The 23510-nt window shown below is 42.1% G+C and overlaps 1 long non-coding RNA gene across 1 annotated transcript in view; it reads left to right on the top strand.

Moving 5' to 3' along the window:
* Nucleotides 1-2342: 2342 nt before the first annotated feature.
* LOC144288733 (uncharacterized) overlaps nt 2343-23510 on the top strand; it is a 178264-nt gene continuing 157096 nt past the window's right edge. The window contains exon 1 of the long non-coding RNA XR_013356716.1: nt 2343-2680. This is a non-coding gene — a long non-coding RNA (uncharacterized LOC144288733). The remainder of the gene's footprint in view (nt 2681-23510) is intronic.

Raw genomic sequence — 23510 nt, 5'->3', positions numbered from 1 at the left:
TGCAGGAAGCCGCACAACAGGGAGGCTTCACTGCTATTCTGGGCTCTGGAAATGGAATAGTGGGTTGCATCGCTTCCCCTCTGCTGCTCTGCAGGGCGCATGTAAAATCTCTGCAAACAGTCCCAGTGTGCTTATAAAACCTCAGGTCACTGACAATTGTAGTGCTCATTTGCTGTGGCCAATTTAGCACTAATAAGCTGAAACTGGGCTTCAGGGATTTGTTTCCATGGCATGTAAACTCCCTTTAGAAACACATTCCCCAAAAAAGAGATTGCAACCTAATAGATTTTTTTTTTCTTTTCCATTTTTGTAAACTGACTTGTAGCCCATTTTGGAAGCATCTCCCCATTAGCTGAATCACTGCTTCCATCTTTGTCAGTGTTTGTATTCCACAAGGGGGCAGCCTGCCTGCTGTCTGACTTGGGGATGAGGGATGGAAAAGCACCAGAGCCCCGTGTTCCTCACTGTCTGGGGAGTGTGGGGAGCGACTGTGGCTTGCTGGGCAAATCCAGTTGCTTTCACATCTGCGCAGCAGACCTGGGTGCGTGCACACAGCTCAGGCGGCTGAGGGCAAGCCCCATTCCAGGGTACCCAGGTGGGCCTTCATGCTCTTGTCTCTGGGGCCCTGTGCGGGGCTGCCCCTCGGAGAAGCCCAGCTGAGGCACACCCTGCCTCACAGATGGCTGACAGCCTCCCCCCAACTCCACCCCGCTGGGAACGAGCCCTCTTGGAAGCCATGGATCATTCCCATGGCCTTAAGTCAGAAGAAACCACTCCATTTGTGACTTGATTCCCAGTGATTTGGAGGCAGGCAACAGGCCCACAAAGCATCACACTCACTTCTCCCTCATGGTAGGAGAGCTGCTCAACCATCAGGCCTCACAGCTTCTATACATTTGGAACAAACAGAAAAGGGCTTCTCTTTCTACAAGCGTGAGTGTACCTCTCTTCCAAAAGACAGCCCATGCGGGTTTATGAGACCTTCTAGACTTATCTGGCTGCCAGCTTGAAGTTCCTCTGCAAACACTGACATGTCACATTTACCCAGAATAAGCGGTCCTGGCGTTCCTTCCAACCTCCTTCAGGCCCGGGGACGCTGAAGGAAAAGCACCCTAGTTCCAACTAAAGCAACATTTTACCAGAAATCTGGCAGGCTCATGGCCTCCCCGTCCCCATGGGCTGATTATGGAGCGCAGTCGCCTAATTGTTTGTGATCTGCCGAACCCCGTTAGGAGTTTGCTCGTACTTTGGAAGTTCTGCCAAAACTTCTCTCTAGTTCTGGGCAGAGACACCCAGAGACACCTTTGGGGCCAACTTTCTTTCATTACCTTCAGCTAAAATGCAAGCTGTCCTGAGAGAGAGCGGGGAGTGACTGGGGGAGCGGGGAGGGCCAGGCTGGGGAGGCCAAGGGATAAGTTCCAGCTGAGAGCCAGCTCCACTTTCTCAGCTTCTCTGTTAGAAAATCCCCACTTTGCAGTCTGTACTTCATTATCTAGGAAAGGTGGCTGACAGGCTCAGGGTTCAGGCGAGGCACTCAGACACCAGAAGCCATGAGGACAGTGGCCACTCATCCAGGCACCATAGTGGTGATGGTGCCGCTGCTAAGGCATCTATTCTTCCTGGGTGGTGCTGTTCCTCTGGGATGGGAGGCTGCTATGAGATTGACAACTGCAATTTTCTTCCTAGGAGGAAGGTTCATTGAGTGTAGTGTATGTGTGTGTGTGTGTGTGTGTTTGTGTGTGTGTGGTGTAGAGGTGTGCGAAAAGGAGAGAGAGAGAAAAAGAAGAGAGAGAAGAGAAAGTGTGTGTGATGTAGGGGTGTGTGAGAGAGACAGAGAAAAAGAGAAGAGAGAGAGAGAGAGATTGGTGATAATGTTGGTGTGTGAGCTGCCATGATTCTTAACCGAACCATTTCCCAGCCCCCTAAGTTTGATGCGAACTATATAGACTACACTGGAATCAAATTATTGGCGGTGGACTAACGCTGCCAGGTGTTTGGCCTCTGTCTGGTCTGAGCTTCAGGCCCCCTCTCATTGCTCACAGTCCTTATCCTCCCTCATTGGACAAACCCCCACCATGCCCAAGGCACAAGCTGCCTCTTCCTACTCTAATGAATGATAGCATGTACCGTATCCATTTATGCCCATCAAGGGCATAGCTCACATCCTGGCTGCTGCTGAAAGGGAATTGGCAAATAAAACAAACACCTGGTGGCCAGATCTCCCTTGCTGTGGTGTTCTCTCTCTGACCCAGCTGGGAGGTGGGTACTAGGTGGTTGCTGGGTGAGTGGAGAGATCCCTGCACAGAGAGGAAGGCCAAGTCTGCCCCAGGAGGTCAGGCTCTCTCCCTCTGATTCCCAGTTGCTAGACTATCTTCACAAGCAGTGTGGTCTCCTGTAAGGGAGAAAGAAATCCTTCTGAGGAAGAAATTGGGAGGACTGTATGTCATTAATTCCTTGGCCACTGGCTAGCAGTGTCAGCCAGGTAAATTATTTTCCACATTTTTGTTTCATTTTTCTCCAGTTTCTGCTCTATTCCATCCCCGCTCATCTGTGAAAATGGCAGCAAACACTTCCTTATGAGAATGTGGTGAAAATGGATTATGTGGTTGGTGCATTTGGAATTCCGCAAAGGAAATGGGCTGCAAATCCAGATCTCATCACAGGGAGACCAGAGAGACAGGTAAATTCTGCTGCTGAGAGGTGACGAATTTGCTGGTTAGTCATGAAATGCTCATGAGATGAGGCTTGGCTTCATTAGGGGCCCTGGTTTTGGGTGTTTTTGTATTTAAAGGGGGCCATTGGCCAAATGGCAAGAGCTAGCATGGCGAAGGGTTGGCAGCATGGCACATGGATATATTAAAGAATTTGGGGGATTTATTCTACAGAAGATGAGAGTGAGGCAGGGACCAGTGTCTGAGCTTTTGAAAGACTGCCACTTAGAAGACAGATTATAGTTGTTCTGAGTAATCCTCAGCAGGTAGAAGCTAAAAGGAGCCAAAATTTGAAACTACCTAAAGGAAGATATTTCTAACCATTAGAATTGCCCGATTGTCCAATACAATTCAAATGAATATGATCAACTGAACGCTGATCATACGAAAATGAATAAAACCTTGAGGACTATGCTTCCTAACTCAGTGATTTCCTGTGTTAAGTCCAAACCTCCCAAAGATTATATTTAAATCACCACCTATCGAACAAGTAATCTCCATCTCTGCTCCTCGAGCAAATTTGTTGGGTTACCCTTCAGGCAATGTGACCATTCTCAACACTGTTCCTATTCATTCCTCTATACTTCACCAGGAATGCCTTGCCCTTTTTGGGTATGACTTTTAGAATCTGTTTTAAAACCTTGCTTTAACCCCAGTGATCTTTTTACTTGCTCAATTTCAGCTACCTCCGTAGCCACTCTGTTCAGAGCTGCCACATCATTGATTTGATTGGTCGGCTCTATTTATTTGGAGTGCCACAGTGGAGAGGACACCTCCTGCCTGTCCCCACCTCTACACAGAGAGGGCCATCCATGAGCTGTGGCCTGTGGCTCATTCTGTAGAAACCCTGACATCCAGCTGATACAGAATCGTCAGCCTCCTAGCCATCAAAGCCATCACAAGATTTTTAGTGTTTCAAAGATTTCACTGAGGGAGGTTGCAACATGAATGCTGGATTTCACCAATTTTGATGAGTACCTAAGACCATAGCCCATTCAGATATTGGACTTAAGCCCACTTAGAATGTAGGCCAAATGAGCTGATAAATCCGTATAATAAATTTAATGCATAAATAATAATCTGTGTGAAAATAAGCGATTGATGTTCTGCTTTGATCTGTTTTGATCACTCATTCAACAAATATGTACAGAATTCCTGTCATGTTTAAAGACCTGGGGCAGATTAAAAACATCATGAGACATGGCACATGCCCTGAAGAAGGGTTTGTGATAAGGGCACTCCTGGAATTACTTTGGAGGTGCCATACCATAATGGATATGAAAGCTTTTTTTTTTTTAAACTGTGAAGCAGGGATCCCTGGGTGGTGCAGCGGTTTGGCGCCTGCCTTTGGCCCAGAGCGCGATCCTGGGGACTCGGGATCGAATCCCACATCAGGCTCCCAGCATGGAGCCTGCTTCTCCCTCTGCCTGTGTCTCTGCCTCTCTCTCTCTCTGTGACTCTCATGAATAAATAAATAAAATCTTTAAAAAAATAAATAAACTGTGAAGCATTTATAAGATGTGTCTCTTATTTATCAGTAGGAAACCCAAACCACAAAGTGTGGCATTTGTACCATTTCTGTGTTTCATTTTAAGGGGCCTTAAGTCTACTCACACAGAATTATTGTTATTACTGCGACCACATTGGGCTTGTTGAGGGACTGAGCTTCCTGGTTTCCTTTCCTAATATCTCCAGACCACAGAAGCATTGAAACGCACCTGAGTCTCTCTGAGACCATCACTTCTCTCGCATTAGTCACCCTTTGCTGCTTAAGCAGATGCAGGTGCAGCTCTCTTTCTGCCTGCTGTGATCATCAGTGTAGGCTCTTTCTTCTACGTCACTGAAAACGTGATGTCATTACCGGGTCCCTCTTCTACACACCGCGTCCTTCTATTTCTCTAGCCAGAGGGTGTTCAGCTGGGCCTCTGCACATCGAATTTAAGTGAAGAAAACTCTGTAAACAGAACGTTGATCAAATTGCTGCAGTGTAGCTCTTAATGAACAATACGGAATAATGACATGAACACCACGCATTCCCATAAAATGTAAACACTATTTTAATGCTACCATTGCAGCCCTTCACTTTAAGACATCAGGCCCGGGGTCAGGGAGGATTCAGTCTGTCATTGAGTGACCTCTGCTGGTGATGTTGGGATAAAGTTGCATTTAAACCTTCGGATTTAAAAAGAATGCTAGGGAATTCTGAAATGATGGCCAAAGATGCAGTGGGAGGAACCTCTGCACACCCGTGTTCTCTTCTGGCACACTTGTTTGGCTCTTAGCATGTGTGCTATGGCACCATGAAAATCAACTACTCCTGGCACGACCCTGTGCAGGATTATTGGGACCATCTCAGAGAGGAGGAAAGTGACTGTCTGAGAGGTAAACAGAGGTAAACTCACTGGGTCACACAGCTAGGAAGTAGTAGAAGCAAGACTCCAACTCGGAGCCTCCTGGCACCAGCACAACCTTCCCCTGTGCTGAGAGTCCCCACCTGCCTCCAGGTGCCTTCTCTCCCTGCTCAGAGAGATGCTGGCAGGCTGAATAAGGACGCACCAATAGGTCCTCACACAAGGGGCTGCTTGGGGAAGGAAAGGTTCTACATAGAGAAGAGATGTTACTTTCCTCTTATTATCTCCATAATAAAACAAAACAAAAAATCTGCTCTTGTCTTCCTGGTGCTGTGGCCCAAGGAGCTAAGCCCCCATGTTTGCTAATGTGAACAGTTGTTCTTTATTCATTTTGGTCAGGGATTTTGGTTTCATCTCCATGGTCAATTTGGGTCAAAGTTTTGGCAGATCATCTTAGTTGTACAGCTGCAGGTATGAAACTGCATTTTCATCGCTGTGATGAATAATCATGAAAAGAAGCAAGCCAGCGACTTTTGGGGGGGTGCTGTGATGGTTAGCATCTTGTGCTTGCTGGTCAGGAATTTGCAGCTCTGCAAAAGCAAGTTAAAACGGGGCTGGGGGGGTGGGGAGGAAAAACCACCAGTACTAACACTTCCCTGGTGTGGGATGAATGGGTGGTGGGCAAGGGAGGGGGTGATGGAGTCACAGAAAGGGTGAAACCTAAGTCTCCAAGAAAAGTGGGCCTTCAATAAACAGAGCAAGATGGAATGAAGAGGAAACCCGACACAGGTGGGGGCAGATGGCCTGCTGGGAGGCTGGAAGGAAAGCTAGCAGCTTGAGGTGGCAGGTTAGGTGGAGGTCCGTGGTGCTGGATGGGGAGACTGAGGCCAGACTGCAGCAGGTGGAGAACCTGGCCAGGGGTTTACCTTACTAAGATCCCTATTTTCTCATGATTTTAAGGAAAAGTGGGGAAGCTTTCTTTGTGGGACAGGAGCTGGATCTGACGTTGTCTTGCAGTCTTTGCCAACACTATGCATGTGAATTCAGATGTTTTAAAAGAAGTTAAGTAGCTGTTTTTAATAATGCCTCCCGTTATTCATTGATAGTATGTGCCAGGCACTGTGCTCAGCACTTTATAGGCATTATCTCCTTTTATTCTCCAATTTTTCTGCGAAGCAGATACCCATATTACCCTCATTTTACAGATGAGGAATTTTAACGTCCTGGAATGCACACATGTGCACTAACCATATATATGCCTAAGTTGCAAGTCTACAATGTTGGAGTTCAGCTTTTCTTCATGCCATACCCCTCTGTATTTACGAGGGGTCATTCATTCTTCAGAGGTCTAGGAAAGCATCCTCTCCAATGTGGAGTGAATCTCTCTTTTCTAGGTAGAGACAATAGTACAGGAAAAGGGTTAAATGTTACACTGAGTATTTAGGACAGTATTAGGACACTTAGGTAGACCTAACAGGTTTTTTTTTTTTTTTCTTTTTCTTTTTCCCTAAGAATGACGTTTGTGTGTAGAGCTCACATCTTTCTGAGGGAAAGGAACTTATAGCTGCCATTCTGAAAGTTTCCAGTTAGTGGCACTACTTCATCAGTGATTCCACACCCTTTCCCAGGGTTTGATGGGCTTGGGTGAAATGCAAGTTCAGAAAAGCATAATATGCACATATTTTCTGATCTATGATTTTATCAGGATCCATGATTTTTCACGACTAGATTTTATGAAGTCATACAGATCAGAATAAATCAAGAACTTAAAAAAATTAAACTGTTTTCAACAACATTCAGCTAATGTTTCAGAACTGCTCTGAAGCAATTGTTACAAATTTAAACCCCACCACAGTTTGGGGTGAATTCTCTTTTATTGGAAATGGAGTGTCATATACAACAAGATTATAATGTTGGAGCATAAGCGACAATACCAAACAAATATTTTATAGAGTAAACGGGGAAAGTTACCCCCCTCAGACCAAGTATAAAATGAACTCTAATCTTTTAAAATCAGATGAAAACTTTACTGATAAAATGAAAGCTTTCTCTTCAGATACATAGCCACAAACTTCAAGAGATTTTTCTTTTTGATTGTAGCCTTATCTTTCCCCCTGAAAGGCCTTTGAAGGGGTATCTTAGTATTCGTCATATTAGTGAAAGGACCTGATTTGGGTCCTCATACATGTTTCCAGGCCAAATGGTTAAATATTTGATGTTTTTGTACCACTGTTTCCTGAGGATCTTGCCTCTCCTTTGTTTTATTAGCAATACCCGGCATACCCATGGCCCCAGAGAAGGGGCATTGCACTGTTTATTCTCTTGGAAGCAGCACTAAAGCATTATTTCCCTCCCCAAACAATGTTTCTAAACATTCTCTCTGATTACACAAAATTTTTCGCCTGTCCAGCTAACCCATATATTTTAAGAGACATTTTCAAACAAGTATGTTCAGGAACTCAAGTGTTCAGGGACAAAATACAGCCCTCTGTGCAGCGTCTAGAAGTTAAGTTGCCTCCTAATAAATATACAGCATGTGTAACTGCGGGCTTGGGAGGTCTGTTCATATTCGTGGGAGTTAACAGCATAAATTCCAAGGGAATTCAGAGAACAGACACTTAGAATAACACAGTAAAGTCGCACTAACTGCAGTATACTCAACACAGCCTGTTTAATGTGGTGTGATTTTTATTAGGTAATGTGTTGCACATTAAGCCAGAAAACAAAAACAACTAAATAAGCAAAACTTGGGATAATCTCTTTGTAAATGTTTAATGGAAACAAAGCTGAGAAAACCACTCATCTGAATTGGATAACAAAGAGATTTTGTGTGGGGGTTTTCCCAGCCGTGCTCTGCAGTCTGATAACTGATAATCAGCAATCAGGTTTCCAGAATTCCTTGTCTACTGCTTTTAACTGACGCTCTTCACAGTCATGATGAGCACAACTCATGCCAGTGGGACACTTGCTCTCTGCCAGAGCCCCCCAGTGTCGCCCTGGGAGCAGTTTGTATTTCTTGGTGAAGGTTATCGTTATTTACCCATGTCATGGGTCAGCAGAAGAAAACCCAATGCCTTAACAGGGTATAGGGCCGTCGGCCTCTGTGACTTGCCAGTCTGGGGTTCTACAGTGGATCTTACTCTAATCAGAAGTTCGGCAGCTGCCAGGCTTTCCATGGAAATGAGGGGTGGCCTTGGTGGGCTACTTGTACTCATTGTCTCGATCAGTAAAAAAATTAAACACAGGGATATGCTTGCCTCATTTGCTTCACCGACTGAGCTGAAAAATCCAAAGTGAGTCTATGAGGAATGTATACAAAAATTCTTCTCTTTTTTGTTCTCTCCATATCCCACTCCCCTTCATTAAAAGTGACTGGGTATCCTGAAAAATGCCTTTCATTTCATGGTAAGTAGATAAAACTTTTCCACTGTTAATATTCTGCATCAAAAACCATTATCCCAGTGTCTTTTCTGGAATAAACCCTTGTAAACCTACCTCCCACGGAGAACATAAGATATTGAGATTAAAACATATAGATAGATGGTTAACTCTACTGCATTTATTAACGAGCTCCCTATTAGATAATGAAGGAGCCTTTAAGAAGTGAGGCTCATACCCACAAAGAAAGGATAATCTTTGTAGGTACTTTAGTATGGTGTATCATTTTGTGTTCTATAATTTTTTTCGTTTAGGGAAATACTTTCTAGTAGTCAGAAATGCACTATTTACTTTTCTAATGTCCAGTTAATGCACATTATCCATAAGTGGGAAAAAAGTAACTATTAATGACACCGCTGTGAGTGGTCAAGGTGGTAGACGTTTTTACTCTTAACTGCACTGAATGGCATTCACTATCAGTGAGGTCATTATTTTGCCCTTTCAAAAGTAATCATAATAACCTGGTATAATTGCTTAAGATGCAATTATACCACACACAAAAATGCTAACGATATATTAACATCTGCAGAGGTATCTCCATGGTCCCAAAGCAGAAAATTCATGAAATCTTAAAATCTCTCAACGTGTTGCCCGCCCTTAAAGAAAGTTTATATCAGATCTCTTAACTGCTGCTGTATTTTTCCCTTACAGCTTTCACTTAAATAACTAGGGGTGGTCATCAGACAATAAATTCTCTCTGATATCCCTTCCAATTTCCTTCAAGATGGAGTGCAGCTTGCCCCTGAGAAATTTAAAACGCTTTTGTTTGTTGTGGCTTAAATTGCCTCCTGCTTTTTTTTTTTTTCTGGGTAGTTGCAGCTGATAATAGTAAGAAAAAATGAGACTGCTCTAGAGAATATACCATTTAAAAATATATTTTCACCACCCTTATTCCCTTTCGAAATAATGTTTCTGTTAGTGATTAAATAAGGAGTTTAAGAGTGGGTGTCACAGTGTCTATAAATAAACTTGAGAACATGCATTATAAAGAGCCATATTTTTACGATCTCATCTCCACTAAACAAAACAATATTTTCTGGCACCTGTACACTCAGTGTTTCATGTAGTTCTTATTATGGAATTTCCTTTCTCCTTTTGAGATTGAAGATAATTACTGAATGTGATAGAAACTTTATAGCTATTAAAAATAGAACAGAAAAATGTTACCAGACGGCAAGTTGTTTAAAATAAATATGAAACAGGACTTGAGTCCTATCTCCTCAAACTCTGCCTTGCTTTGCTGGATTCCAAAAAGATGTAGGTTTCTTTCCTCTTGATTCTTAAAAAAAAAAAAAAAAAAAAAAAAATTTTTTTTGAGAGCTTAGGAAAATGTGAGTAAATCATTGCTTACATTTGAGTTTAGTAGGAAATCTGGCTGTATGTAGTTGTTTTGTTTAAAATGGCTAAATATTAGAATTTTCAGATGGCTTAACCTGTCATCCTTTTCCGACCGACTTGAGCTGTGCTATTAGTGAGATTTGGATTGGTTTAAGTAGAAGGAAGGACATCTAGAAAATAGCGGTGAAGACAATAGTCATGGGCCCCCTCTGACCTTTCTCATTTATTGCGAATTATCAATTTCTATATTACTGGATGAAAAAGATGAGATTGGAAATGAAATCAGGTGTGTGGAGCATCTGTGGGTATTTTGTTCCACTTAAGTTTGCTATGGTCTTCAAAAAATCCTGGTCCCTTATATGTTTAGTACTGGGACTGTGATAACGGTAACATGAGTGGACAAATATATCCAATTACACAAAATTGTTTACATGAATTATGTGCAGTTTTCTATATACAAACCCTATCTCAATAAAGCTAAAAAAAAAAATCCTGTTATCTTTTCCCTAAAGTTACCAAAAATGCGCAGATCTTACAAGAATAAAAAAAGAGTGATAGCATATGGTAAATCTGCAGAAATTTTTGCAGTTTAAATCTGAATCAGATCACCTTTGATCATCTCCAAATTCATCCTTTTGTAGTTCAGAGGTAAGGCCTTTCTTTAAGGTTTCATAATAACATGGCTTTTGTTTTGTTTTGTTTTGTTTTATCAGTGTAAATATAACATCTCTGCCAATGCTTTTGTGTGATCGTTAATAGTCAATTTCAGAATTGCTATAGCAAAAGAGGGTCCAGCTCTGGTCAAGTTTTAAAATGTGCAATGTGTTCCTTTTCACCAGAGTCAATGAGCCTCAGTCTATTAAGTTTCAGATTTGGAAAATACGGGCCAAGCTGTCCTTCACCAAACACAGAAATACTTTTCTGCTTTTCTTAGCTAGCAGTCCTTGAGCATTTACTTCGTGCCAAAAGTTTGCTGAGCAATTTAAATGCAATACATCATGAAATCCTTAACAACTTGGAGTTAGAAATTAATGGTATTCCTGTTTTACAAATAAGGAAGCTGGGGCTCTAGTGCCCAAGTAACGTATTCAGTGTTGCACAGCTAGTAAGGAGTCAGAATTTCAACTCAGATTAAGGGTGACACTTGTGGGGCACTTGGGTGGCTCAGTGGTTGAGCATCTGCCTTCAGCTCAGGGCATGATCTCGGGGTCCCGGGATGGAGTCCCATATTGGGCTCCCCGGAGGGAGCCAGTTTCTCCCTCTGCTTGTGTCTCTGCCTCTCTCTCTGTCTCTCATGAATAAATATATAAAATCTTCAAAAAAAAAAAAAAAAAAGAGTGACACTTGTGCCATACTCTGTTCAGGTGATTTACCTGCATTCATCTCATTTGATCCTCAGTTGAAATGATCTCCAGAGGTGCTCTTTTATTCCCTTTTCACAGATAAGAAAACCAAGGAGAACTACCTGTGTTGGGCACCAGTGTGTACCCAACAAGCAGGGATGCAGGAGGCAACGCTTGCTTTTCTACACTCAGCAGGCATGTTTAGGGTGGAAGCGTATCTCCATTTGACTTCGTGCTGCCTGTTGCCATGGCCTTGTCCTGAAATGTGACTCTTACCATGGAATAAAGTGATGCAAGAACACTGGAGACTTCCAGGGGCAACTCTATGGCCTCCCCATTCAGGTCTCTACTTCCTACACCTGCTTGTCAAAACCCAGCAGCCCAGCTTGGGGACAGGTTGTGAAGTTTGGAACTCATGGGCAGGGGTATTCTTGAGGACACTGGACCTGACTCTGCCTACCGGTAAAGCTTGCAGGTCACCCACTGGTGGCAGTGCTGGTGCTGCCCATAGGGTTGTGAAAGGGAAAAATGGCCCTGGGAGTTTTGCCAAATGAGGACAGCAGGAGCAGATCCTTGGCAAAAAGAAAGACCTGGGAGTGAGGGGTGGGACGGGGTGGTGGTGGTGGTGGGGGGATTGGTTTTTTTGAATAATTACAGTGGCTTTCAAGAAAATGTTAGCATTTATCTTACCACAACATTTGCTTCATTGAAACTGAGCTGTTTTTCTCTTTTCAAGGAGATATTGAGGGAGCTCTGAACTCTGTGGCTAATGTTAACTTTTTAATGAAAACCCTCGCACACTGTGTCCCAAAGGCAGAGCCCGTGCGGGGCTGTTGTGGAAAGCAAGCTAAACGAACCGCTGCTCAAAATTCCAGGAGGTTAATAGGCAAATCAGCCCAGGAATGGGGAAACCAGCTGCACCCTCCTCTTTCCCTGCACTTCTCACAACTCAAGGCATCTGGGCACCATCTTAGTGCACAAATATCCCATTTTTCAACTTCTGGGGGGTTTTTGGCTAAAGGAGCCATTTGTTTTTTATTATTATTAATGGCATCCTCTTCCTGACAGGCTCCAGACAGCCTTGCCAGTTCAGACCACTGAGGTGGGCTGGGAGGTAGAAATCGTGATCCCATCCCTTTCCTGACTGAAGCCGAAAGGTCACGTCACCCCTTCATCCTGCTTCCTACCGCCAGTCTGCCAACGGGACTGGAGCACTGAAGGGGGTGAAAATCAGAGAGCTTTACTTAACAATTCAAGACCCGAGAAACACCCCAAGGTGATCAAACCCATGGGTTCTCAGACTTTCCCATGGAGTAGCAGCACCAGGCAGTTTTCAAAACACTGATACTGGGTCTGCTGCTCACTCCTGACCCCCCACTCCCTGAGATTCTGATTCAGTTGGTTTGGGGTGCAGCCTGGTCGTGAGATTGGAAAGAGCTCTCGGAGGGTGGGTGCGGGGGGGGGGGACTCTAAGGTGCAGCCACGTCTGAGAACCACTGGTCAGGCCCAAAGTGAATTCTGCAGCTCTGTACGTTGATAGATATTTCCATCTCCTAAACATTACTGATCGCTCTCCACAACCCCGCACCCCAGCCTTCACCAACCCCTACCCCAAAATAAAAAACCAAAGACAGAACACCATCGGGATGGACTCGGTTAAAGATGTTTTTGTTTCCTTTGACCGCGGGATTTCTCAGAGCTTTGAATATAGTAACTCCCATTATTAATCCTCAAGAGGGAGTAGGGGAAGGAAGTACTTCCCACATCTACTGGGCTGAATCTGAGTCACATTTTTCAGTCGAAATTTATCCCTTCAAAATTTGTAACTGTTTTACAAGTAGAGAAAAATCAACTAAATAATGATTATGAAATTTATTCATAAATAAATTAGTGAATTAGTGATCCACAGATCCCTGATCCTTGGGAAATGTTGCTTCTAATCTAAGAAATCAACCCTATACTGGGGGATTCACAGGCTCCCTGTGTACGGAGCATATATGACACCCATAGCAGAGGCCACTTTTAACACCTCGTCCTCTATATAACAAAATTACTTTCTGTAATAAACAGGGATAATCAATAATCATTACTTTGTGGTTTCTTTTTTCTTTAGTTGTAAAAACAATGATAAATTTTAGAAGGATAAATTTCAGTTGAAAAAATACGATTCAAATTCAGTGAAATCTGTTACGCTTAAACCAAACTTACCGAACAAAAGTTTTACACTTCACAACGCATACTGTTTCACACATTTTAAACAAATAAAAACTCCAAGTAATCACCTAGAATGACAGAACTGAAGTAATCAAGTTCTGTTTGTTGTCTTCAAACTCACTTGCTATTGTTGTTTATTCCAAACCTCTGTTTAGGAGTTTATAGTATCGTGGAGCTAGAGATACAGACTGAGCTCAGATCATTACAAGTCTAAATCATTAAAAATATCACAAATACTCTAAGTGGGGGCACTTGAGTGGCTCAGTGAAAGGTTGAGCATCTGCCTTTGGCTCAGGTCATGATCTTGGGGTCCTGAGATCGAATCCTGTATCGGGCTCCCTGCAGGGAACCTTCTCCCTCTGCTTATGTCTCTGCCTCTCTCTTCTGTGTCTCTCATGAATAAAAGTAAAATCTCAAAACAGCAAAAACAAACACTGTAAGTGATGACAAATAGTACACATATTCCAGGAGCAAATGCTAGCATGTTGTTGAATCCATGTGTGTTGGACCCGACTGTATAACTGGGCGTTTTCATATTTAACTTTCATGTAGAATGCAGTGTTTATTAAGAGGTAAGTAATAAAAATGTGCTAATTTGAAGCGTGTGTGTGTGATTTATTTATTTATTTATGTATTCATTCATTAAAATCAATTGCTTAGAACTTAGACCCACAAAACATTTGAGGGGGAGGAGAAGCATTTTATTGCTGACCTTGTCCAGGGTGGATGGAACATGATAACGAAAAAGTGGGCTGACTTTAATCAGTCTTGTTATTGTTTGAAATTCTCTACAGACGATGCACCACCTTAGTCCTTACCCCCAGGGCAGACGACTCACACTGCTTCATCCTTGTACATCACTCTGTCTATTCAAAGTCGCTGAATCTGACAGTGGAAATTAGAACTGAAGCCCCGATCTCCTGATTCCCACATCAGTACCTTTCTGTGTTCAACATGTTGTGAATAATACATTTGTTTCTGAGAAGGTTTCAGGAACATTAGGTTAAACTTCCAAACCACTCCATAATGAACAATAATGGCAGCATGAACTGAAATGTAAGAGTCAGCCAAAATGCCTATTAGTCCATTTGGTCCTGTGTGTATTGAGTTTCAAATCATTTCAGCTCAGAGGTCTGGGTGACATGTGTCCCTTTAGAAAATAGAGATTGCTTTAGCTTTAATAAGAAGAAAATTGTTATTTCATTTTATTAACAAGAAGCTTGTATCATACTGAAAAATTCATTGTCTGTGTTCAGCTTGAATATTGTATTCATTATGTTTCCTAATCTGTGTGATTACTACCTGTGTAATTTGATGTCTGGCATTTGCTATCGGAATTTTTTCAGTCCATTATATTTCTCATCTTTTTTTTGTAATGGGGGATAAGATTGGGACATGGAAAATTGCAGCAGACTGCCTAAGGCGAATTGCAACCAGCCGGCAGCTGGATGGAGCAGCAAAAGATGCGAAGTTACGTGGGGGAATCCGAGAAAGGTGGCCTCTAGGTCTATGGTCTGCCGTGACAGCCGTAAATAGGATAGAGAATTGGCCGGTTTTCCAATGTGGTGATTGGCCGTTCCCAAATCATCTCTAATAATCTGGATTGGCCTTAGCCATTCAGTGAAATTATTAGGATAAAATATGTCGGGTGTAAGTGGGTAAATGAGGTGGCTGCTAACAGAATGTTACTTAGACTAACAGAGGTAAAAGTAGGTATTGAGACAAAACCAATAAACTTGCAGCAAATTATTTTTAGATAAATATTAAGCGTACACATACAAATCACAGAACAACAACAAAAAGGATGCAAACTACCCTTTTCTCTCCATTTTAACTATAAGCAGCCACCTCATTTAACATAATATGGGTCAAGTGGTATATCATAGTGGCAAGAGAATGAGCATTGAAACCAGATATAACTAGCTGTGAATCCTTGGTCTGATCCATACCACAGCAAATTAGAACTTGTGTTTCCTTTATGTAAAAGGGTGACTCTAATCTCTACCTCATAGAGCTATTATTAAATCACATTTTAGTAAGCTGTATATGGTTATGTGTGAAATATATCTGTCTCTCCAGACCATGGATCATAAATGCTCCTTAATAATGGATCGGAATTTTTATATCCTAGAGGCAAGCTGGACATCAGTTCCAGAGCATTTGCTTGGCAGTGCATTGTCTTATCGACATTCAAATAGAAATTTCCAAAAATCTCCTGATCAGTATGGCAATCTGGGCAGGAGTGCACCTCTTGAACCTTCTACACTTAGATTTAGACCTTGCTTTGTCTTTTCCCATCTATGACCTTGGAGATGTTCCTTAATCTTTTGAGCCTTAGATTTCCCCCACACTGCACAGTGAGGAGAATGATCGCACCTACCTTGCAGGTAAGGTATTGCTACAAGGATTAAATGGGTTCATATGTGTGAATTGCTCAGTGAAGTGCCTCATGCATATTTGTTCTCTATCATTTTAATATTATTATGTGACTGTAATGGCAGGATTTTTTTATATTGTTTTGTTTTTGTGTATTTGTTTGTTTCTTTTGATGAACTGGTTCATCCCCTCCATCCTCTGTTTAATTTGGCTGCTGGAATCCAAATAGGCCTTGTCATTAATGGCATCGGTAAGGATGCCTGTGTCTTCTGCTCTTCATTTCTCATGTTCTGCTCTTCCCCACACCTTTACTATCCTGTGTACCTTCTTTCCCTGCACATCTAGAATGTTGTTTTTCCATGATATCCAGGATTTCACAACAGATATTGGGAGAAGCAAGGAGTATTACTTTTTCTTCTACATCAAGATCACAATTTCCCACTTGCTGACCCCATGACAACGTGGGGGGCAGAGCCAAGCCTGGTTGCACCCAGGAGACCAGTTCTGGGGCCATCAGGTGAAGAGCTGCTTCTGCTTGACCTTCATTGGGAGACCCTTCCCCATTAGCAGGGGAGCCAGCCCTCTGCATGGGCCTGTGCTCTGATCTCCCACTTCCTCTCCTCCTGAAGAAAAGGGTGGGAGGAGACATGTTCCTGTTCTCTACTTAGGTCCCAACTTCTTTTAGTGAGATTGTGAAGGGTCAGCCACGTGGCCCTTTCACTCATGTGCACTCTCTTCCCCACCAAAGCCATACTCAGTCTGAGGAAGGGACCAAAATGAAGGTTTAGGAGAAGTTGGAGAGGATTTCAAATGGTGCGCTAGCACTTAGCAGCTGCATGACTCTGAGCAGACTCTATGACTCTCTGGGTTTCAGTTTCCATGGCTGTAGAAGGGAGACAATAATGCCACACACTTTCTATAGCTATTTAGGGAATTCAGTGAATAATGTATGCCATGTTTCTTGGTACATTGTCTAGATACACAGAAGGAACTTCCTTCCCTTTCTTTCCATTCTATCTACATTCTGTTTTTCACATGTTCAAGTTTCTGAAATTGGTTTATAATCAATGATCTTATGATCATTAAGACCTTACAATGGAATACAATAAAAACTACCATTTATTGGTGGCCTAGTATTTGTAAATTATAGTTGGCCCTTAAGCAATGCAAGGATTGAGGCACTGACCCCTGGTGCAGTTGAAAATTCACATATAACTTTTGAGTCCCCATAAATCTAATTAGTAATAGCCTACTGTGGACCAGAAACCTTATTGGAACATAAACAGTGGATTAACACATATTTTGTATGTAATATATATTATATGCTGTATTCTTCCAAAAAGTAAGCTAGAGAAAAGAAAATGTTATTAAGAAAATCATAAGGAAAGGAAAAGATGGGGGCATCTCGGTGGCTCAGTCTGTTAAACATCCGACTCTTGGATTTGACTCAGGTTATGATCTTGTGACCATGAGATGGAGCCCTGCATTGGGCTCTGCACTCAGAGCAGAGTCTGCTTCAGATTCCCTCTCCCTCTCCTTCTCTCTCCGCTCACTTTCTCTCATAAATAAATAAATAAATAAATAAATAAATAAATAAATAAATAAATAAATATTTTTAAAAATAAAATACATTCACAGTAATGTACTGTGTTTATTAAAAAAAATTCCATGTGTAAGTGGACCTGTGGACCTGTGCAGTTCAACCATACATTCTACATTTTATCTTATTTAATTATCCCAATAACCACATGATGCAGATATTATTCTGTTTTGTTGATGGAGATGTTGAGGTTCAGAGTGGTCAGCTAGGAAAAGGTAGTGCTACAACGGACTCTAAAGCCAATACTCTTAATGGCCCCCAATCACTCATGTCAGCATCACCAAAAATTGTAAAGCAAGGGAGACTTGTCATTGCCAAGCCCTTACCTCTTTCACTAAAGCTCACCTGTCTCCCCTAGCAATTCTTTAGTCGAGATCAGCTGAGGTCGAGGGGCATATTGCAGCTGTTCCATATGCTCCGTAAACATTCTTCATTTCCTGCTACCCATTCAACTGCATTGACCACATGCCCTGGAATCAACTGAGCTGTCACATATGGTCACTACTAACTTACCTGGTCAGAACTGAAAAAATATAATAATAAGGGCAAATATTTATGTAATACTCTGTGTTTCAAGCTCTGTTGTAAGCACTTGTCATAGAACCCATTCAACCTCTTCACAGCCCGGTGAGCTAGGCACTAATGGCACAGTGTTATAGATGAGGAGGCCGAAGCACAGAAAGGTTAATGACATGTCCTAGTCATACAGCTGGGAAGTAGTGGAGCCAGGACTGGTTCCCCATGATCTGGCTTCAGAATCCGTACTCTGAAACTACTTTCCAGACTGCTTTTCTGTCCCTTCTGAAAAGAGGATTCCTGTAGGCACAATATTTTAACCAAATATATTAATCTAAAGATGTAGTTTTCAGCCATGGGACAGGATGTAGGAAGGGGGATGTTCTCCAGAGCCATCATCTTGTATTTTAAATGGCTTTCTGTAGGAAGGCTTGGCATCCTTTAGACAGTGACATGTCTGTCCTTATCTTTGAGACATCCTGCAAGACTAGGAGCATGCTCAGGGCTAAGACCATGTGTAGGTTATCTTTTTGCCTCTCTGACACCTTACCCAGGGATCCCTCTCTAGCCACGCCCTACTACTTCAGGCTTTCGTGGTTCTCTCCTGGATCACTGCAACCATGTCCTAATTCTTGGTCCTCTCCTCATATTGCATCAACCCCTGCTTGAAAACAGCCTGCATGATGCTTTTCACAAATGCTATTAAATTATGAGGCTAATCATATCACTCTCCTCAAATTCCTCATGGTCTATAAGAGTTTCTCCAGTTGTGTTCCTCTGGACGTTATTGCTATGAGAAATATTAAGGATTTCAATAGAGAAAAAATACCATGGATAGTTTTTATGATGAAATTTGCCAATATTTCTAAAACTATGCAACACATTTGTATAGTTAGTATTATGCAATTACTTACCTTTAAGGAACATACATACCCAAGAATGTGAGGAAGGTCCATGAAAAATCCCATTACAATTACATTCCAGAGATTTGATCTAAGTGTAGGTGCCTTGACAGCATTTGTCTACTCAAAGTTGTATCAGATATGATCTATGTGGTGCTGGTAGATCTTTTACACAACTTGCCTTAAAATTTCAACATATGTTTGTGATTTTATCTAGTGAATGCTATATATGAAAGAAATCTAATAGAACTTTCTGTGATGATAGAAATTTTTTATATCTGCACTGTCCAATATAGTAGCCATTAGCTACCCTTGGCTATTGAGCACCTGAAATGTTCACAATAAAACTGAGGAATTGAATTTTAATTTAATTTAATTTTAACTAATTTAAATTTAAATAACTCTGGCTGATGACTGGTGTATTGGACAGCACAGCTATAATATATGAATTTTGTGAATCAACATTTGATCTTTTCTTGAAGCAACTAATTTAGCGAGGTGGCCTTTGTTTGCTGTCTTCTTTAGTCCAGGCTGATGTTCCCTTGGCAAACTAGCTTCATCTCATGTTATTTTTTGCTTTGTTTTAGTCATATTGAAGTTTTTCTTGTTTTTCATACATATTCTGTTCTTTCTTTCTTTGCTACTTTGCTCACTTCCCCATCCTCCCCCCACCCCTTTTCTTCCTACTTATCCTTGAGATTCAGCTCAGGTGTCTAAGTCATCTGCCATCACAGTACTTATTATTATTATTATTTTTTGCATATCCCCAACTCTTAGCAGATTGTCTATTTAAACCCAAGGATAGTATTGAAATCTATACAGGAAAAGTATTTCTCTTGTGGTCCTCTTTACAATGTAGTTTTTGTTGAGCATCTTTCTTAGACGAATAGCGATAAAGTATTAGAAATTAAAACAGTTCTTTTCCTCTGCTATTTCTCCTTAGTGCTTCAGAAGAGAAAAGCTGTGTGGAATACACAATGTGTTAGTTATCTATTGGTGTGTAACAAATTAGCAAATTAAAACAGCAAACCTTTATGATCTCAGTTTCTGTGGGTCAGGAATTTGAGAACAGCTTTGCTGGGTGGTTTTGGCTCACAGTTTCTCATGAGGCTGCAGTCAAGCTATCAGTTGGGGCTGCCATCATCTGATGGTTTGGGGAAAGATCCAGTTCTAAGCTCACTCATGTGGTTGTTGAAAGGCTTCAGCTTCTCACTGACTGTTAACTACAGAACTCAGTTCCTTGCCATGGGGACCTTTCAGTAGGCTACCTGACTGTCCTCATAATGTGCAGGCTGGCTTTACTTAGAGCAAGTGATTCAAGGAAGAGAGAGAATGAGAGAACCAGGATAGAAGCCCTAGTCTTCTGTGTTTCAGAATGACATGCCATCTCTTTGGTCTTTTGCTATTGGCCACACAGACTAACCCTAGTACAATGTGAGAGGGGCTACACAAGGCTATGGATGCCAAGAGGTGGGGATCTTGGAGACTGACTACTATCCTTCTTAGTTGCACTATTACTGTATGATTCTCATTTAAGGGTCACTGGCTATTATTTTATATTATTTATACTATTATTATTATTATTATTATTATTATTATTATTATTATATTATTCCAATAATAATGCTGGAATTAATGAGTGAGAATGCTCCCCAATGTTTCTTGAGGTGTCAGGCCCTCAGGAACCAAACCTGTCACAGAGGCTTCTTGAGTGTGGACACAGATGAGAAACTCTCAGGCAGAGGTAGAGCTGCCCTCAGAACCCCCATATTTGTCATGAGATGACACTTCCCAGGCAGTATAACCTCTCACTGGTTCCCGTTGGCCAAAGTCATTACTCTAGCTTTCTCATCTATTAAATGGGTATGCTAATATTTCCCTAGTTACCTAACAGGGCTAGTCTGGACCCAAGGGGAGAATTTACTGGAAGTGCCTTGTTACTTGCTCAGTGTTTGACATGTTTGGTGAAACTGTGGTGGGCCTAATGCACTAATTCTGAAGACCACCCCTTGGTCCCCCTCCTCATCACACCTGCTTTCCCACCATCATGTTCCTCTCCACAGGGCCACACGTTGCTTCTACTTTAACAAATCCAACCAGACCAGCTGTTTTCTTTTGGTATTTTTTTATTGCAGCTAAAATTCCAAGGGCTGCAGGGGGAAAGCTGCTGAAAACACCACAGGCCCCGGGCCTCACTTCAAAGCAGCTTTCATCATTCTTCACACACTGTTTTCAGGACCCTCGTCTGTTCTCTCCCAGGAACCAGATTCTCCTGGAGATTTTCCTCAGTGATATCACTATTTACAGAACTCTGGCCCTGGACATCATGTTTATATCTGATTTGTACATGTCCACATGGCCCATAAAGTTTATAAGGGGGTTAGAGAGCTTTTCCTTGTTCATAAATCTTTCTCTGTGGCCTCCCTCTAGGAGTGGGAAAGAGGAGGTAGGAATGAGAGAAGAAGGGGGCATGAGACTGAGAGAGAAAATGACTAGAAGCATTAAGCTCTCCTCTTTGGTCTTCCCATCATTTCCCTTCCTTAGAATCAGTTGGATAGTAGAACAGAGATGGTGCATGTGAGGAACTGAAAGCTGGCTGCCATGGGTAGACCAAGTACGTGTTCCACATCTCCCTTTCATCATCTGTGAAGCGGAGATAATAACAGGCCTACTCATGAGGTGGTTCTGTGGATTCAACAGGGTGAGGGACATAAAGTGTTTAGCATGGGCCATAGGCAATAGCAAAAATGCAGTACATTTTAACTGAAAAAAGTGACAAGGGTCTTCAGTGCAACCCATGTACTGCTTTGTCCGTAGGCCCCAGGCATCACACACTGATAACCTAGCTGACTCTTGAGTTGTTCTCACCCTAAAAACCTGGCTGCTCAGATATTCTTCCTGCAATGGGCAATCTGACACCCCCAAGTCCCCAATAAATGTTGCTATGGAAACGACACTTTTCAGACACACTTTGTGCATTTTTGAGGCTAAGATTTGTTTTATTTCAAAGTAGATATATTATTGGGTACAACTCCATGGGTGGCTATGTGAACATTTATGAATTTTAGGAGAAAGCATTTCAAAAATTAGAAATGAACATTTCATACATACTTTCCCCCACTCCAACCCCGCTTGGAGCAGGAAATGTCTGCAGGCCAGTGAAGGTACACTGGAAGAATAATAGATCAATAATAATTCACCACTGGCCACACGAATTCCCTGGGCAGTTTCAACCAATTGGGGTTCAGGAAAGTCATTATAGGATGTGTCTACCCAGGCAAGGCAAAGGAAAAAAAATGTGAAATTATTTTTTGAATTGCCTCCATCAAAATAGGGGACTTGAACCAAAAGAAGTTTGATTCCTGAATTATTTACAATTGTCTTGACGATGTTCTCATCTCTGAAATCTAAATGCTACCTCCCCGACCCCCTAACTGCCGTTGGCTTTTATGATGTAGCAAGAGTGATCTTATGAAAATGTAAATCCTAGTAGCCAGTCCTATTTATAAACCTCAGTGGCCTCTCATTGCTCTTAGGTTAAAAACAGATCAGCCAAATGTAGTCTTCTTGACCTGATCTGACAGGGCCATGCCCACCTCTCCAGGCCCACTGCACAGCTCACCTGAGCTCCTTCCCAATTCCCAGCTTCACATGCTCTTCATTTCCTCTGTCTGCCTTCTCTCAGTCTGCAAAATTTTCTCCTTCCTCCCTTTCTCTACTTAACTCCTACTCACTGTTCAGAGCTTCTTCTAAAGACCACTTATTAAAAAAAATAACAAAATAAAATAAAGACCACTTATTACAAGAAGCCTCCCTGACATTCCTTAAGGCCCCCTAGACCACCTGGAGATTTTCCAAGTGGATTTTCCATGATCTGTTGTGTATTTATTTGTATGACATCTGTCCCTCCTATTGGAATGCAGTTTGCTGAGAACAGGGGTTTATCTGCCTTTTTCACCCTCTCATCGCCTTGAACAGTGGGTGTCCTGAGCCAACTAGAGAAGCACTTGTTCCCCGTATCAGTGGATATCCACCCATTTCTCCATTTTGCAAGGCCTTAATAAGCAGAATGTGGTCTGCATCAAAACACTGTTAGATGCAGAAAGTCCCTAGATTGCCTAGAGTAATTGAATCAGAGCATTTTGGCAATTGAAAGGAAGTTGGATTTTATTAGTTCAACCTTTATATTATAGATGAAGAAGCTAATGAGCAAGCAAGGCTAAGATCACACAACTATCTACCTGCAAAGTTGAGACTAGGATATAGTCCTAAAAATCTTTATCATGTGTAAGTTCCATTAAGCTACTGAATCCCCCCAAAAGCCAAATAAATGCATAGTTCAGACATAGCTGTAATGGTGAATTGTCTGTGTTGCCCTCTACCCACCCCCCCCCCCCATCACTTGGCCAGCTCCTGTCCCTCCCTGAGAAGACACAAGCCTTCATTACATTATCACTCTCCCCCTGTTCTGATACCACCGAGGGCCCTTCCTTTGAACTCCGTGTTGCCATGGCAACTGCTCCTTCATGAACATCAACATCACTGCCTACAATTGCCTATGCTGAGGTGGATGGCTGCCAAGCAAATCATAGGCAATTTTTTTGAGTCAAGAGGGCCGAAAGCCTCAGATCAAGTTCAAATTATTTGGAGGATGTGTGTGTCAGGGACACTTAGCATCAGTTCTGATGGGAAGGCAGATAAAAGCTTGATTTAGTATGAGG

This window comes from Canis aureus, chromosome 18 (assembly GCF_053574225.1).
Source record: "Canis aureus isolate CA01 chromosome 18, VMU_Caureus_v.1.0, whole genome shotgun sequence".
In the NCBI taxonomy this organism is placed as follows: Eukaryota; Metazoa; Chordata; class Mammalia; order Carnivora; family Canidae; genus Canis; species Canis aureus.
This window is presented reverse-complemented; position numbering and strand designations above follow the sequence as displayed.